We start from the raw sequence: 14,123 nt of genomic DNA on the forward strand, positions 1-14,123 counted from the left end.
CACATGGAAACGCCGTTTACCTTCCTGCTGGAGCGGTACCTATTTATCTACCTGCACTTTGACGTGCTTTTGAACTGCTAGGTTGGCAGGAGCAGGGACCGAGCAACGGGAGCTCACCCCGTCAGGGGGATTCAAACTGCCGACCTTCTGATCGGCAAGTCCTAGGCTCTGTGGTTTAACCCACAGTGCCACCTGCGTCCTTTTTTGTCCACAGCTACCATCCTGCAAATCAATTTATCCATTTAGGATGCAAAGGGTGAAGTATTATTCTGCCTCTTAACAGCCATATTGTGGTTCTTTCATTTTCTAACCCGGCTGCTTTGTTCTCTTGTTGAATTGGGCCATTTCTATATTTATGCTGCTCTTTGGGCCCTCAAGATCCCTGGAATGATTGACAATATAAAAATAATGTAACATTAAAAAAGAAAATCTGACATGAGGCATTCATGGACAGAGAATATACATGAAGAAGCAGAGCCTAGCTCTGCCAGAGCATTATCTGACCATACTCTATCACTTCTTGAAACCTCACAGGAAACATTTAATAAGATAAAATTCAAAGATTCAGATGGCCAATTAAGATTTCATTACACTTCCTTTATCCAACTTTAAATATAACCCTATCATACTAAATTTGCAATAATGACCCCAAGTTGAGTATTAGCTGACAGTTACTCACTTCTATTACATTTGTTGGAGCTTTTTTGCCCAATCTGCAGCTGATGGATGGATAGCTCACCCACTTCTCACCTGATCGATAAGCTGCCTGACAGCCCTGGCGGAGAGATGAAATATTTATTTCATTGTGGTGCGTTTGGATAAAGGTAGCACCTCATTCCCAGGGCTCGAGGGAAACTATCGCAAATGTGAAGTTAAAGAGTTGAGGAGCTCAGCTGTACCACATATTGCAACATTGGTCCTAGAAAGCTTTGCAGGAGACACAAGAAACTGTGGTCTGCATAGACTTGCCCTAGCATCTTTTTCTTGACAGTGATTTCTAGCGATGGGGGAGAAATTTGTCTGACATGCATTTTCAAGTGAATCTATCTAATTCACTAGTCTTGGCCTTATATATTGGAGCACACCTATCCGTTTGGACTGGACACACTTCCAATTTTGTAAGGTACATTAGATAGGAAGAGAGTGACTGGCCCATGATTACCCAGGGAGCTTAATGGCTGAGTTTATTTGAACCTGAAACTCACTGTGGTTTAAGACCAAGTGTCTGTCCACTACAGCACACCCCATCTGGCTCAGGGCCTGATTCAGCAGAAGAGGGAGAGTAAGAGAGAGCAACAAACAAACAAACAAACAAAAAAACAAAAAAACAAACAAACAGACAGACAAACACACTATCCCTATGAATTAAATGCCCCTGAATAACATTGTACTGAGGAAGCAGACTTTATTTCCAGTGAAAGGATGCATGCCTTGGCTTGCAAGATGAATCACATCTCCACAATGGTGTTACTGTCAGTTTGGATTCCAGCCTCCGTCTCTGAGTCCATCTGAATTAGTTTGGATTTCTGACTTTGCTGAAGTAGGCTTGCTGAGGTAGATTTCTTTTTCTGTGCTTTGGGCTTTTTATCTCGGAGTTACGTAACGCCAGACTGAGTGAGTGATCATTATCTGAGCTACAGCATCTGCCAGCTATCAGACTGCTCTGTTTTCCAAAACTGTATTTGACAAGCAACTTGGGAGAAGTTAGGCTGGATACATACAAGAACAGCAATGGATTGATGACCTGGCCAGTCTAAGCCTGCGGATGCTGGAGGACAGCTGCGATTGCATCAGAGCTCTGCCAACCTGTTGTGTTAGGTGAGACCCCTGTCTCGCCTTGCCATGAATTTATGCAGCAGAATTTCTCCAGCCTAAACTCCCAGGGCAGCAGACAATGAAATCCTTGCAACAATGTAAACAGGTTGGAGGGATAGGGACACTTACCCTGGACAAAATTTGCAGACAACATGGAGGAGACATCACTGAGTCCTTACATGCCACTGATGGCAAGCATACAGTTGTTGTTCGATACTTTGAGACCAAAATCCTAGACTGGCTTATCTAGATGGATACTTGTCCAAGTTGGGATGGGTGAAGAGGCCAATTTTAGTTCAGTTATCCGCATTTCCATATCAGCCCGCATACTTTTTTAAAAAAGTCCTCATGAAAATTCACTAATGTTTTACAGTGGTACCTCGAGTTACATACACTTCAGGTTACATACGCTTCAGGTTATGGACTCTGCTAACCCAGAAATAGTGCTTCAGGTTAAGAACTTTGCTTCAGGATGATAACAGAAATCGTGCTCCGGCGGCGCAGCAGCAGCAGCAGCAGGCCCCATTAGCTAAAGTGGGGTTTCAGGTTAAGAACAGTTTCAGGTTAAGTACGGACCTCCGGAAGGAATTAAGTACTTAACCTGAGGTACCACTGTAGTGTGAATTTCTCCCAATAGAAACATTTTTGTATGCATTTTGCCAAATAAACACCTCTGTGTGTGTGTGTGTCTTTGCCATGCCCCAACCCCTAATCAGAGAAGACCTGAGATGGTTTATCCCATGGGAGGAGCAGGGGACAAGCATGGGAAGGGGGCGGGGCAACTGTCTGGGTGTAGGGAAGAGACCAGTCTTTATTAGCTGGCTCCTCCCCAAACGTCTTACTTTGCATTTTGCAGCTCCCCTCCCTCCCTCCCTCCCTCTGCTAATTGCCTGTTTGGGTGCTGAGTAGGATATTTTTTTGCTTGCACCATACTGCTGGAAGTTATTTTTTGGAGTGACATTTTTGACTGTCTTCGTGAACTTTGAGTCTGGGCGGGAAATAGAATTTGAAGATCTGGTGGGGAGTATGCATCTGAGAAATGCTTTGGTTAAAGGGACTATTGGGTTACCCAATGCTGCCCCCGCTCTGGGGTGCCCTTTAGGCATGGCATGCATGGATGGGGCTACAGTATACTTGTCCGTTTCACAAAACCAAGGTTCTCATAGCAAGGAGGAATAATTCCTTCCAAGCCATTGCTGTAGGGCCACAGGAAGAGCCTGTAGTTGTGCCCAGGAGTGGAGAGGGACCTGATCCTTCCTACCTTAGGGAGCTTCCCTGCCTGGATTTGGTTATCTAGGTTGAACTATTGTTTGCAGATCCTCCAGGGTTTTTTATATTTTGAATAAATATAACCTTTTCTCCCATATTTGCTTCTTGAGTCTTCTGTATGGGTCTGCTGGCAAAGCAATTCCCCCTACTCAATGTATTTGCAAGCACGTTTTATGCAAGTATATGCATTTCTGTACACCTTCCTTGGCTGGAGAACTGCATTGCAAAATCTGGAGAAGTGCGAATCTCAGAGGATGGCTGTGTTTTAGTTCCCAGCTTGCTTTAGAAAGTGTGAGTTAGAGAAGTTTGCCTTCAAACGCAAACTGAATGGAATTTCTACCCCATCTCTAGCCCAAGCCCAAGGCAATGAACATGAGATGGGGAAGGGGTTGCCAAGTGTTCTCTCACCCAGGAAAAGAACAAATAATTTACAATTGGATCAGGCTGAACACCCATCTAGTCTAGCATCCTGTTCTCACAGTGTCTAACCAGATGCCTGTGGGAAGCCTTGCTGGGAACCCTGTAGCATTAGGCGGCAATCCCATTGAATTCAGTAGGGCTGCAATACTTTTGAACTTCTCAGTAAGCCTGCACAGCTTCAGGCTGCAAATCCCTTTTAACTCAGTAGGACTTGCAGTAAGATATGCATTTGTAGGGTTGGGCACTAAGTCCTATTGAGCACTATAGATGTGCTTTTAAAAGCAACAAGCAAAAAAAAAAGTTTAAGAGGGTGCATCTAAGATTATTGGGGTGGTGGTTATCACCTGGTGACTGTTCACTGACCTTGCCAGGTTGCATGACTGGGGTAGGGCTGTGGGGCTGCTATTTTCTGGTTTGCCTCAAGCAGCAAAATGTCTTGGATGGACCCTGATCTCATTACATCTCTTCCCACAGCTGCGAGCCCACAGAAAAGGGTGCGTTGCTGTCAACAAGAGGCTTCAAATACAAAAAATGCAAGAACCACTGCCTCATCGTAGCAAACAATGGCAGGAGATGAGGCGGAATGGCTCTGTGAGTCAAATGCTGAAATTGCGAGAGAGAATGAAAGGGCCTCAGAAAGTTTAGAATGAGAGGTTGAGGCAACAAAAGATGAGAGCCTTGGAGGACAATGTGGCACCAAAAACAGAATAATGAGTTTGGAGTTGTGTGCAGATCCTAGGCAGCTTTGGTCATCATGTTCTCCCCATCAATAACAATGCCTTTGCTTGCTGGCTTCCATCTATCACACTTTCCTTCTGCAGTCTGTTCTACTGTTGAACAGCTTGCACCACTAGGAAGTCTTTCCATAAAATGTTTAATTTAAATCCTTTCCCATGATATTTGAACCTATCAGATCTGATCCTACCTGTGGAAGTGAGAAAAAGAAATTTGCTTCACCATCTATTTCATGATTGCTAATTCTTAGCGTATTAATCACCTCTTCTATCCACTACATACTTTCCCCCATAGCTCTCCAGGGCCCTCACCATCAAAGTTACCCTCTGCTGGACACATTCCAGTTTTGTTGCTATCCTTCTAAAAGCACAGTACTCAGAACTGGACACATTGCTCCAGGTGAGGTCTGATCAAAATAGAACAGAGAACCACCATGACTTCTTGCGACCTGGACACTAAACTTCTGTTAATGTAGCTTAGAAATGACATGAGTCTTTTTGGCCATCAGGAGCTGCTCTCTGCCATGGCGCCCGCCATGTTGCCTCGCCGGAAGTCCCCATATGATATGTCTTGTGCCGTTAAACCAATCACACAACCTTCATTCCCTACTAATAAATCTACACTTAAAATATAAATTTGAGGACATTAAATGAAATCTGGGGACATTCTGGGGGTGGATTTTGTCAGGGGACAGATTTGTAAATCTGGGGTTGTCCCCAGGAAACGGGGACGTCTGGTAGCCATAATCTAGTCCAGCATCCTGTTCTCACAGTAGAGAACCGGATGCCTGTCAAAAAGTGGCACGCAGGATTTGAGATCAAGTGCATTCGCCCATAATGTGGCACCCAGCAACAGGTATTCAGAAAAATCGCTGCTTCCACCAGTGGAGGGAGAACATAAGATGAGCCTATTGGATCGGGCCAATGGCCCACCTAGTCATAGAATCTAGAATTGTAGATTTGGAAGTGTCCCTGAAGATCATCTGGTCTGGCATTCTGTTCTCACAGTGGCCAGGCAAATGCCCCCATGGGAAGCATGCGAGCAGGATTCAAGCACAAGAGCGCTCTCTCCTTCTGTGGTTTCCAGCAACTGTTAATCAGAAGCACTGATGCCTCCTTTCCACATGTATTGGTGTCAAACCAGGTTTCACCCATTCCATATTTGTGAAACTGATTTTCCCTACCTAAACACAAAATTTGACATTTGCTTCTGTTCTTTTGTTAGTCTGGGCCTCTTTCTCCATCCTGTCAAGGTCATATTGAATTCTGCTTCTGCATTTTAAGGCTTTCCATACTTTTCATGTTGGTGACACACTTTTTTAGACATGCATCATTTTGCAACACAGTAATTCAGTTTTACTAGCAAATCGGAGGTTAAACTGACCACTTTCCAGCTCTGGAAGGAGTGTGACGAGTGTTCGTGTGACACACCTACACACTGCAGCCAAACCACTAATGTGCCACGACACACAGTTTGGAAAGCTCTTCATTAACTATTGTCATCTGCAGATTTGATGGTCAACCTTTCCAGGCCCCTGTTGAAGTCATTCATAAAGGTTTACCTGCATTACAACCAGATCTTAGTGTAGGTATGATAGGACAACATGCTTTGTTTGCCTAGGCGCCAAGGCTCTGCATTTACTAGAGTGGGATTTTTCTTGCTGCCAAAGATTCTCACTGAGAAAGTAATCTTAAAAAAAATAAACCCCAACCCAACTATCTTCTTCAATCATCTCCTGAGCAATCTCTCCCCCCTCCCCAATTCAAATGGGTAATTTCAAATATGCTAGAGGTCAAGAAGAGAGATTTATTTTTCAGGAATGGAAAAGGTTAGCACTACTTATCAAGAAGCCTTCCTAGATGGACTCGCAGGAGGAAATGAACAAGACAGGTTTATGTATAAATTAATATGGCTTGTAGGAACAGGGAGGAAGATTAGAAAATGATGGTGTTTTAGTCACTGTCAGAGTGAGGGACCTGCCCTACAGATACGCAAGCAGTGAGAAGGATACAGGCAAAGGTTACACTTCAGGAAGAAGTGAACCCACAAGAGAGGTGGGAACTTAGGAGGATTTTAGAGAAAGGAAGATTGGAGCTGGAAATCTGATTTATGACTTTTGCAATCTTCCACTTGCTTATGCCACAATAGAAGCCTGGGTCTGGTCTAAGCTGGCAATAGAGCTCAAGATATGAAACATCCTGTTGGCAAAAGGGTGGAGTTCTGTGCAAAGTAGAATCTCATGGCTTTGAAACTTGGTTCTGAAAGAGGACTGGGCAAATCCATGGAGGAAAAGGCTATTGGTGGCTTCTAACCATGATGGCTGTGCTCTGCCTTCAGGTCTGGAGGCAATATTGCTTCCAAATGCCGGTTGCTGGGAGCAGCAGGAGTTGAGTGTGCTCTTGTGCTCAGGTCCTGCTTGTGGGTTCCCCACAACAGGCATCTGGTTGGCCACTGTGAGAACAGGGATGATTCCAAATGCCACAATATATTCTGGATGAAGTGGAAGAAGACAATGTCTCAAAGTGAAATCTGCTGGTTCAACTCATCCTGATATGATTGTGGTCAGATACATTGTCACGTAATGTCCTCCACAGGAACAGATGATCCCAACTGAAGCATCAGCATCCCATGACACCTGAAGGCAATATTGTCATGAATCTAGGTAACAGAAGCACAGAATTGTAGAGTTGGAAGAAACCCAAAAGCTCATCTAGTCCATACCCTGCAATGCAGGTCCTTCTGTAATATCAGCAAGGAAAAGTGAAACCTTTGGTTACCATATCCATTTGGCATTCCATGTAAGGTTTTAAAAACACTTAACTTTGTCTCCTGAATTGTTTTGTGGACAGATCAAGGATAGGGCAGGTGGTCCCTGGGTTGGCAGAGGACTGATTGAAGTGATCAAATTTGGGGCCATGGGGCAGATCAGGAGGCCTGTGCATATATTATGTTTCAAAGGTCAAACACTATGCCAACCCTAGCAGCTTTTATCTAAGGGGTCAGGAAAGATGTATCAATCCTCCATTATGATACCTCCCATGAAAACTGGGAGATGCCATGGGGCAGATCAGGAGGCCTGTGCATATATTATGTTTCAAAGGTCAAACACTATGCCAACCCTAGCAGCTTTTATCTAAGGGGTTAGGAAAGATGTATCAATCCTCCATTATGATACCTCCCATGAAAACTGGGAGATCGTAAGGAAATGTGGTGTGCATGCCTACAATTCTTTGATTAATGGTCAAATGCCATACAACCACCCCACAATTTTAAAAATGGAAAGTAAAGCTGCAAAACACTTATTAAAGGCAACATCCCATAATGTGCATGTTCTTCTTCCATATACTTTCACCTTAAGGAATATCTGGTTTGGTGAGATTACATGGGTGCTCACAGGCAGAGCCTAGATTTTCCACTCAATTTTGACTAATGTACAGTTGGAGGCAAACTTGGAGATTCCTCCCCAGGCATCTATGGAAATTTCAGGAAGAAATGAGAAGGATTTCCATAAGATTAGGAAGTTTCTTTTCCTTTCTTTTTGGAGATCTCCAGGGGTATGTCTGGCAATTTTAGCTCTCATGAATGCACACAGCACGGTGGAACACTTAACTCTACCCCTTTAAAATCAACAATGTCTCTGAGCTGCTCTACCTGACCTGTAGTGATCCGAAGCTGTCTCAAACTGGCTCAAATGATTCTTGGATCCCTCTGAATAGGCTCAGCTTGGTTCAGGATTCAAGTCTTGGCCAAATCTGGTGCACAGTCCTCTTAAAAATGTCTAAAGAAAATGGTGGTAGCTTTCTATTGTTGCTCAGTGTCACAAGCAAGGCAAAGTCTGCATTCTGAGTCAGGTGAACCGTGAGGACTTTAACAGGGTTATGCTTAAATATATTGCTGTGTAGGCCAAAGTATCCGCTCTACAGAGAAAGCAGTCAAAGTATGCAAATAAACTGGGACTGAGGATGGCAAAAATGATGGACATGGATAATGAGTTCTGCGAGCAAAATTTGAATGGTCTAGGAATGATTAGCCTGTGGAAGATCTTCAGAATATAAAGAGCCTTCAGATGGATCAGGCCAATGGCCCATCGAATCCGGCATCCTGTTCTCACAGTGGCCAACAAGATGTCCCCATGGGAAACCTGCAAGCTGGATTCGCGCACTCTCCCTTCCTGTGGTTTCCTGCAACTGGTATTCAGAAGCATTGCTGCCTCCAACTGTGACAGCAGAGTAGTCATTGACAGTGTTCCCCATGACAGCGCTTTTCAAATACTTAAATGACTGTAATATGGAAGAGGGCAATGGCTTCTTCTATGCTGCCCCCAAGGACAGGACTGGGTTTCATGGGCATACATTGGAGTAGGGTTGATTTCAGTGGAGCATTAGGAGAAACATCCCAGTAGTTAATGGCAGTTCAGCAATAGTGTCAAGGACCTAGAGGGATGGTGGCCTATATTTTACTGCAGTTCTTCAAGAACTGGATGGATAGCCACCTCTGGGTTTCCTGCATCAAAGGAAGGGGTGGAGTTGATGCCTTTCAGGGACACCTTCCAGGCTTCCAATAGTGATTAATAGCCAACCTTTGTTTTTATTGGTTGTTTTGCTACATCTTGAACCCGAGAGCTTCAAGTGCTAAAGATAACAGCTCATATATACCTTATCTGGAATGGCATTATGAGTCACTCAAGAGTCCATCAGACCCATTATAATCTGCCTGGCCCATAGGCATGATTTGAAAGGATACATGCATAACCAGCCAATTTCCACAGCATGCAAAAGTTCATACCTCTACATCTTGCTCACAAATGTCAGGCCGGGACGAGTGAAAGAAGGAAGCGTTATTGCTAATTCTGTCATTAAAGTCTAATTGGAAAATATAATTAATGAGGCCAGAGTATGTCTTCAAAAGGGCCCACGTACTTGCAACCCATCAGCCAATCCTCCCTGGTTTAACTCAGGGCAGAATGTTAATTAGAATGTGAATTTGGAGAGAGGAAGAGCGAAGGGAGCTCTCAGAATCAAGCGTCAGAAGCAGAAGCTGCAGGTGCTGGCATCTTTCTTCCCTCTTCCAGGAGAAAGTGAAGGTTACCTTGGCTGTATGCCTTCGATGGTCTGCACTCATTGGTTTACTTGGGCTCATAATTGCTATGGTACAGGGAACAATTAGAACTTAATCCACCTCTAAAAATTGCATTTCCATGCATTGCTTCATTGCCTTTCCTTTCTGCAGGGGTTGTTAAAGGTGGCCGAAGAACACATTTGGCTGGGAACTATACCGTGTGGCATGGAGTGGAGCAGAATCAGGATTCCGAAATGATGGGCTCTTTTTCTGCAATTAAGACTCTCCTCCTGGTTTCCCCTTTGGAGCTACCATTTCCAGCAACTTTAATAAACTACAGTTCCCAGGATTCTTCGGAGGAAGCTGTCAGATGGTGCTGCGGTTGCTCGAGAGTAACCAGGCAGGACTCCGACCTGTATTTTAAAGGCTTTATTTTGGTGCAAACTATTTACAGTGAAGAGCGTCACAAAGTTCATGTCTGGCTCAATTGCTTGCAGAATCCGGGAGTGGTCTGTTTTTGTACCTCCCCCAACATAAATGTTTCATCACCCCAAGCCTTTTCCGCCCCTCCCTGCACCTCAAACTACTGTGCATGATTGGGGATGGCAGGGGCGTGCTTCCCTCCTCTCCGGCTTGCTCAGGCGCGGTGTTAAGGCTCTCTCTAGCATCCTCTGGTCCTTGCACCTCTTCTCTACTGGAGGTGGGGCTTTCCTCCTTGCCGGAAGAAGAACTGCTTCGCAAGATTTTCGGAGGCTCCCTGTAACACAACTCCCCCTCTGTCTCTCGCCTCTGAGCCGATGGCAGTTCCCTGACAGAAGTCATTTGCTTTGAATGTATTGTGTAGATCTGAAATATGACCTGGACTCAGTCATGAGCTGGACTTTGGACTGGGGAATCTGGGTGCAAGATTCTCTGGCAAATTCACTCCAGGGCATCTCCTGGTAGGACTTGGAGTGACCTCTGCCAGAAAGAGTCACTGCCAGTCACTGTAAATAACACTGAGCAAGATGTGCAAATTTCCCATGTGTGTGTGCCCCAAGCCTTTGAGAGCCAGTGGTAGCCTAGTGGTTAGAGTGTTGGGCTAGGACCTGGCGAGACCAGGGTTCAAATCTCCACTCGGCCATGAAGCTCACTGTCGTGACCTTGGGCCAGTCGCTGCTTCTCACCTTAACCTACCTTGCAGGGTTGTTGCGAGTATAAAATGGGGAACAGGAGAATCCTGTGCACCACCTTGAACTCCTTTGGGGTGCGGAAGGTGGGATATAAATTTCTTAAACAAATACATGAATCAAATTGGTCTTCTGAAGCCATCCAATTTGTCAAGTCACCACCGCATCTTCTGGCACTGAATTCCACAGTATGGCTAGGCTCTGCGGGGAAGAAGTCCTTCCTTTTGTCTATCCCGAATCTCCTCCGCTTCTGCTTCATTGGGTGACCCCGGGTTCTAGGACTCTGAGCGAAAATCTTCTCCCTGACTTGAACTGCAAAGAACAGGAATAAGGAGTTACACTCCAGTGAGAAAATTATGCACTGAGAATCATTTTCTTAGTTCTAGAGGTTGGGTACAGAGACGCGTTTCTTCGGTCGAAACAGGAAACCAAGCGGCCCTAACCGGCTACATTTAGTACACGAGTACACAAAGAGATGTGTGTTTCTCCTGGAGCTCGGCTGCTCAGCCCCCTGGCCCATCAGCCTGGGACAGCAATCTTTTGATGGAATCTGCCTTCCTCATGATGGCTTGCCAGCTTTAATAAAGATGTATCGTGGTGCAATTTCCCAGGAAAAGCGAGATTAATGTTTGAAAAATCAGAGCATGTAGGCTTTCTGCCATTATCCCTGAAAGAATACTGTTGCCTCCTCTGCTACTCCAGGGAAAAGAACTTTGGTGGGGCCCCGAATTACCACATAGCGGGAACCTTTCGACATGGTTTCATTCTCCTGAAAGAGAAAGAAAATCTTTTCTCAATAAGTACTATTCTTTCCCCCTCTCCATGTGCTTTGTAGCGTGATAATGAAAAGAAACATGTGATAAAAATCCTTTAAACATTCTGTGTGAAACTGAACTTTCTTTTTTGAATACATGACTAGGTGGGCAGCATAATTCCTTTCAATCTAAGGCAACAGAAAGTCAGAACTTTCCATTCTCTGTGTTTATTTTCACCTTCCTGCAACTATTACTGATGCATACATATGACATACCTTCCAGCATTTATCTGATGAAATTATGAAATTCCATAAAACTATTATTATTATTATTATTATTATTATTATTATTATTATTATTATTATCCTGCCCATCTGACTTGGTTGCCCCTGCTGAGCGTTCGCATGACCATCTGATTTATACTCCTGGCCCTGCAATTTTTTAAAATGCTTTTCATTTTTAATATAACTGCTTAATATTTTAAAAATCTGTAAGCCGTATCTCTAATACGCACACATCAACCTGTTTTGCTAAATCAGAGTGAAGATGCAATATTCACAGGTTCAGAATTTTCTTAATGGAATCTCTTGTTCACAAATTGTGACTAATTCATTATTAATCTTCCTGGTGTGCTTGACAGAGTTAACTAACAAGGGCAGACAGCTGGTAGCTTATATGTTTACGGCTACATGATACACACATGAACGATATATGGAAGCCTGTTGGTTTCCTGTAGGTCTACTCTGAGTTTGGTATCACTCAAAAATATTGGAGAATCTACTACAGGACATCCACCCCATACAACACTTGTGTTTTTCAGACTTGGGACCCACCTTTAAACCATCGAGGGACCCATTTCTTGATTTTTTAAAAAACCATGCATGCTGCTATTGCAATGTACCTTAGATCAGGGCCTGATCCACTAGTGGATCCCAAGTCCTGACCCACTCCAGTTGTACCAATGCTTTGACCCTTCAGATGTAGACTCCGACTTCCATCCTCCCTGACCACTGGCCATACTAGCTAGCTGGGGCTGATGGGAGTTGGGAGTCCAGCAACATATGAATAGCAATGACTTCTCCACCCCTGCCTAAGAGGGATGGAGTCTTTCAAGTTTGCAGACAATGCCTCCTACACCAGAGCCCTTAGAAATCACAGTATCAAAAATGCAATATATAATATGCATTGTCAGGTGCTGGTGGTGGTTGCTCGTGAGTAACCAGGCAGGACTCCGACCTGTCTTTTACAGGTTTTATTGGTGCAAACTATTTACAGTGCAGAACCCCAAAGTTCATGTCCATCTCAGTCACTTGCAGATTCCGGGAGTGGCCCCTTCTGGTTTCTCCCCCAACATAAGGACTTAGACACCCCAAATCTCCGCCTCCCCTCCTTATGTTTTACCCCTCTGCGCAAGCTGGGTGACGGAAACGGCATGTCTGTTTCCGGACCGGCTGGGCTAGGTGAGGCGCTTGGGCTCTCAGTAGCATCTTCGAGCCCTCCCCTCGCTTGGCTACCCCCTTCCCCCTTTGCTCCACTGGAGGTGCGGCTTTCCCCACTGCCGGATGAGGAACTGCTCCTCAGAAGTGTCAGAGGCTCTCTGCATTCCCCTGCCCCCCTCCCCTGTTCCGATGGCAGTCCCTTGACATGCATGAACAAATATAAGGGGATATTTTATTACAACAATTCTTATTCATTTCTGGAATTCACCACCATTTAGGAAACAAGATGTGCTGATAGGATTCAGGGCTGAAAAAGTATGGACTTAGCTGCCATAGGATGTGGTGATGACTGCAAACTTAGATGGTTTCTAAAGCAGATTTAACAATCCATGGATGTGTGATGGGCAGTGGCGTAGCGTGGGTTGTCAGCACCCGGGGCAAGGCAAGTAATTTGCGCCCCCTAACCCGTGGATTTGCGCCCCCTAACCCGTGGATTTGCGCCCCCTAACCTGTGGATTTGCCCTAACCCCAGATGTTGCGCCCGGTGCGGCCGGCCCCCCCTGCACCCCCCACGCTACACCACTGGTGATGGGTCTATGACAGCAATATGAAACCTCCAAATTCAGAGGCAGAAGGCCACTGAAGAGCAGTTGCTGAAAGGCATCTCTCTCTCTCTCTCTCTCTCTCTCTCTCTCTCTCTCTGTGTGTGTGTGTGTGTGTGTGTAGGACAGCTGGGCTTCCCCGAGGCATTTGATTGGCTGCTGTAGGAACCCAGAAGCATTGTTCTAAGCTGGCTGTCCTCTTCTGTACCTCCTCCTATTGTATCATGCAGCATGAGTCAATTTAACACAGAGAACAGTAATGGTTTGTGAGGAACTCCCTGTGCTTTCATGCAATGAGTCATGAAACACAGATTTATTTCATATTTGCCCTTTGGCCTCTAAGGCAAAGCCTGCAGTTACCCTTCCAGCAATCTCTATCCAACAACCAAGGGGTGTCTTGACAATGGATTTTCATGGTTACAGGAGAGGCTTGCATTGGTTCTACACAGAAAAGCTCGCTCAAGACCCATCTGTCCTACTGAAGGCCCTGATTTGAGGTTTCTCAGTCACATTCATTCAATTTTCTATGATGGAGTCACAGAAAGAAAGGACACACACACACAAACCAGATGGCAGCCATTGCAAGCAGCAGAAATGAAATTAATGCACTAATTAAAACTTTATCCACATCTGCCGAATTGTAGTTATGAGCTTTCATATTCTTTCACCATTCCATAAGTTCAATGTACTTCCTTGGCTTTATGAAATGCTATAGATCATGTGGTAAAGCTCAAATGCGCCAGGAGAACACAACACCTACAGATGGAACAGCTGGGGTGGATTAGACCATTCCAAGTGCAATGCTTCTGTAAATTTACTAAAATTTATTAAAGTGACTTTTGCATTGCATTGTAAACCTGC

This window comes from Podarcis muralis, chromosome 7, assembly GCF_964188315.1.
Source record: "Podarcis muralis chromosome 7, rPodMur119.hap1.1, whole genome shotgun sequence".
NCBI classification, from domain to species: domain Eukaryota; kingdom Metazoa; phylum Chordata; class Lepidosauria; order Squamata; family Lacertidae; genus Podarcis; species Podarcis muralis.